Source organism: Corvus brachyrhynchos, unplaced genomic scaffold (genome assembly GCF_000691975.1).
Source record: "Corvus brachyrhynchos isolate BGI_N302 unplaced genomic scaffold, ASM69197v1 scaffold60, whole genome shotgun sequence".
Taxonomy (NCBI): Eukaryota; Metazoa; Chordata; class Aves; order Passeriformes; family Corvidae; genus Corvus; species Corvus brachyrhynchos.
The window spans coordinates 1,630,682-1,635,721 of NW_008236767.1; the positions used below are offsets into that span (position 1 = coordinate 1,630,682).

Consider the following 5,040-nt stretch of genomic DNA (forward strand, 5'->3'; position numbering starts at 1 on the left):
CAGCTATTGTGATCACCACAGAGGATAGGAAAAGAAAGTTTCTCTGGAAAAAGATCAGAAGAAGTCCCATCATGCTGTACTGACGCCTATTAGCTGATTTTAGCAATAAGCTTCCAGCTTATTTCCCACTGATCACATAGCTGTGTAGCCACAGAAACAGCACTCAGTACATCCAAAGAAAATCAGGGAGCATCTGAGCAGCAGTCCCTGCATCATGACCAAATCCAGTGCAGCTTCACTGACAAGAGACTCAGGGTAAGAATGAAGAAACGAGTTCACTATCACCTCAGTTGTCTCAGCAAAGGTTCACAGAAGCATGAAAATCAAACTGTGAGGTTTTATTTCTGATCACTGGAAAGATTTGGTCTTTTGAGCTGCACGTCTGGCCTTTGCCCAGGTGGTAGCACTGAACTTGCCATCCTGTCTCTCACTACGTGTGTATATATGGGATGGATGCATCAGTACTAGTTTTTGTTTGTACACTGCTACACCCTATTTCATGTTTCTAAACTCATGTCAACATTTTCTAACCTTAAAACACTCAGTTTTTAAAAATCTGCTCTCCTTGGTTCATTTTTCTTTGACAATTCTAACTCAACATTGTTACTAAGAAATCTCAGCTCCTCCTGTCCCTTTCCCTCTCTCACACATGCATGTGGAGATGGCATCTTACATATGGGCGCTTTAACATTTTTAAATTCCAGGACAGAGTTATTCTCTTTATTCATGAACACTCCCCTGAATGCCTGCATTAAGAGTTGCCAACTAAACCGGTTTTGTTCCATCTGCTGTGACCATTTTCCAGCACTGTCTCTCTGATTCACCAGCATCCCTCCTCACCGACTCCAATCGGGAGGTCTGCAAACAGCAGGGCAGAGGCTGCGGGTAAAGGGAGGAGACAGAGCTCTGCAGACCTGAACAGGGGTTAAGGAAAATGTGGTGGGCACTTAAAACAGGGCGGATATGGCAGGGTCTGAATGCCACTCCTGAGCCTGGAAGGTGCATTTAATGGGACTGTAAAACTCCTGCAGCATCGTACCTTGGGATAAATTACAGCTCACCCTCAGCATCACCTTTCTGCGGTGCTTACTGCCATTATGTGCTGGCAGTTCAGTAGGCTACAGAGCTACCAATATACATTTGAAAAACACTTTTATACTTTTTTTTTTATATTGATGCTTACAAAAATGGGGAGAAACGCAAGAAAAAGATGCTTATTTTCAAACTGCTACAAAATTCCCTAAAATAATGAACAATTTAAAATGTAAGATAATTCAAAGCAATAAATTTTGACCTACAATCCATTTATGTTGTGATCTGTTTTTTCTATTGTTCATAAACAAAGTAATTTATATAAAATCAAAAGGAACATAAACTCATATAGCTATCTCCTGTTCTTCATGTCCAACAGAAGAAGAGGTGGGTTGGGATATAGCCTGTTCCTTAGAGCTGACTGGTCTATAACTGTAAGCCTTAAATCCTGTAATCAGGTTCAGTAGTAGAACCCTGCACCTGCAGAAAGCCTTGGTGGTCTGCTAGCAGCTATCCTTAAGGACGAGATCATCCTGGAGCATCTAAAGATTTAAGCTAAACAAAATTTGGTTTCAGAATGAAAGTTCATTCTCTGCATATAGTTGGAAAATATAAAAGAAAGCGGAGGAAAATTCATACATTAGGTCTGTGGTATCATGAAAATCAATGGAGTCATTTCAAATTAGTAATGACATAAAAGTAATCTGAACTTGGCCTTTGAGTTTGCTAATACTGTGTAAATTCTATATTTGAGAGCTATCCTGCAGTCATCTTGGCCCTTCTTTTTTAATGGAAAATTCTGCTTAAAGTCTACTGATACAGCTCGAGCCATTACCTTATAACTTCTTTTTAAATCAAGACTAATTTTTACGGTCCATATTTGTGTTTACACACGGAGATAGGAGAGTGGTGAGGAGAAATTTGTTTTCAAGTTGCCAATCAATAAATAGCTCCAGCTAAAGAAAATATGCAGAAAATAAATTTTAAAAATACACCATAAAAATCATGTATACAGTTAGAAAGGGTATCTTACTAGAGATACTAGTTCCACACCTCCTTATGTTGGTGTGTACCAACTATTAAAAGTCGACATTGTCAACCATTTGGCATATCTGTTGGCCTAACCTGTTTTTTTTATACAGTGTGTCTAGGCTAGGCTTAATTTCACTGCTTTCATAAAGTGCAGCTTGGGCTTAATGAAAGAAAACCTGCAATGGTAGCAGAAACAATCTGAAAAGTTGCAGAAGTGAAATACTTGCTAGGTTGCACACAGGAATACCTTAAGCATACAGGAATACCTTAGTGTCTGTTGCCCCATTCTGGACCTAAAATGGCTGTTTTGCAGGGAATGTTGTTGCCTGGTGACCAAAAGTGCATCTCCTAGGCCACAGAAGGATGTGAACATTCAGAAATTGATTTGTTCCTGTTGCTCTTGAGGAGACCATACCCGTAAAATAGATTAAGCCAACACATAATCATCTATGCATTCTCCTTGCTGGCATGCTTAAACTTGATACTGAAGACAGGCCTGTGATTTTGAGCTACTTATCAACCAGGCAAGGGAAAAACAGAATAATACCTTGTGCACTACTGCCCACAGAATATGAAAGTAGACCAAGCCTGAGCTACTGTGAGACTGCAAGACACCCTGCTTCAATTAAGTCTGTGTTGTACATCTAGCCTGTTCCGGTGCAACCTCCCAGTTGCTATCAGGCTCTCTTTCTTTCATTAGAATCAAGTAGTTAATTAGCCCCAGCCTGCAGCAGTGGATTACAGCACCATCAGGAGCAAATCTCTCTGGCTGACAGCAAAGCTGAGCAGCAAATCTTAAAGCTTCAAGGAGAGAATAATTCCTAACAAAGTATTTGAATATTTGCTTATTTTTGACCAGCTTGTGACTGTAGAGTCCAACTCATAATTTCATCCATCCTGTTATGCACAGGGAGTGCTCATGCTGCCAGCAGTGATTAATTTTAAATTGAAATTACTTTTACCTATGGTGAGATCAAGTGATGGACAAGAGGGAGAGCCTCACAGTTTGGGGCTCTGCTACCATTTGGGGCTCTCTCTGAGGACTGGACAGGCCCAAATGTATGGGACAACCATGAGAGAGGGGAGAAGAAACAACCAAAAACAGTGGGGATGTTTCTAAATGATCACAGATTAATAATTAAGAGATAAATAAATGAGAAAATGGGCTTTTAAGGCTTACCAATAATTACTGTCTGATGAAAGTCCGATTTTTTTCCCTGTAACATCATTCCCATCTGGGTGAAACTCTAGGCCTCTTGAAGTCAATAGGAGCTTTGCCATTGACTTTCTCTGGGCCAGGGGCTGCATCCCTGTTCTGTCAAACATGTTCTTTCTGAGCCGTCAGTGCCCGGCAGGCACTGCCCTGGCCCTGGCAGTAGCTCATACAAACCACTGCCACCCTGCGGGCCTGCTTAAATACTCCTCTGCCTTTTGTGGTGGGATAGTCACACCAGATTCATGGGGTCAGGAGGGGCTGACATTTGTTTTTCAGAGCTGAATGTTGCCGAGCATCACCCTTTCCCATTTATGCTGGACAACAACAAATTTCTCTTGGCCAGAGGGAGGAAATTGTACCTACATAAAGGACCTCTTCTGAAAAGGTCTATAAGTCATTGCTCAGGTTATATAGAGATATTCAGGAATTGCTTACAGATAGGTCATGCTAACTTTTCCTTTCTTGATTTCATTAGCAACCCTAGTTTTATTAGAATTCCTCCTTGGTTGCTTTAGCTATCTGAAGAGAGTTACTCCTATAGGAATATAAATACACGTATATGGACATACAAAGACATTCACAGCCAAGGGTGTGATTCCCACAAATGTACAACGATAAGACCTGCAGGATGCTTGAACTCTCACTGAAATCCCTTGTGGGAAAAAATAAAAACAAAAATTGATTCTGTGTTCTTAAAATAGAAAACAGGATGGAAGGTGGGACTCCAGGCTTTCATGGCCTAACAAAGATGAGACAAAATAAACAAGCTGATGATCACTGAGTCTTGTGTTTCAGAGGACCAGAAAAGCACTTAATTTTTAAATTCCATCATGTAAAATTAAGGTTATCCTGTTTATTTAGTAGCACAGTCAATGTCATTTTAAAAAATACTGAATTTGCTTACAGTTTTGAACCTTCCGTGAAAAGGATAGTCTTGGGAATAAACAATCTTCCCACTGGCCCTTCAAAATAATTATTTCAGTGAGCAGAAGCGATGTTTAAAAATACCAAGCTAATTGGAGACTTCTGCTTTAGGCAACCTTTTTGTTATAAATTGTATCTATGGTACTCTCTGGGCTCAGAGACGAGCAATCAATCTTCTAACAGTGAAACAGAGATCTGCCAAATCATCTGAATCTATAGGCAGACGTGGAACACTTCAGTGAATAAAAACCACAGAGAGGGAAAAAACTCTGTCCAGAGCATCTCTTTTACTTTCAATCTTCATATTAAAGATCTCCTTAAAATTAATTTCCCACTTCTGCCTCCTCACAGCAATGACAGCGCTGATGACAAGGGGGCAAATACAAGCCAGCCCCTGGGAATGCCCAGGTTTATGACTTCAGCAAGGCAAAGAGAGGCAGATTTCCCCGGCAGCCTACGTCACAACCCAACCCAGAATACTTTCCAAGAAGCCCCCTTTGCTGCGCCACCCAGCAACCTTCCCGTTAGGTCCAGATAAGCCGCCACTCCAAGAAAGAAAATAAAAAAGGAGAGTATTGCTCATCCAAGCCAAATGCCCAAGCAGGAATATTTTTAATTGCCGGGTTTCCTTTCTCGGCTCCCCCTCCACACCCGCCCCACGCACAGACAAAAGAAGCTTAGCTTGCGTGACCCAGCGCATAAGAAGTAAGAATAATGATACATTAAGAGAGTTCAATAGGCAAAACCTACTTGCAACCAACAGTCCCCATCTTCTTAAATAGGAAAATCTGTCGCTCCTACCACCACCAAGCATAATAGCTCTCCTGCTGTCAGAC

The 5,040-nt window shown here is 41.1% G+C and overlaps 1 protein-coding gene across 3 annotated transcripts in view; it reads right to left on the reverse strand.

Moving 5' to 3' along the window:
* Window positions 1-5,040, reverse strand: part of NOL4 (nucleolar protein 4) — a 190,529-nt gene that overhangs the window by 184,441 nt on the left and 1,048 nt on the right. The gene's annotated exons all lie outside the window — the stretch shown is intronic.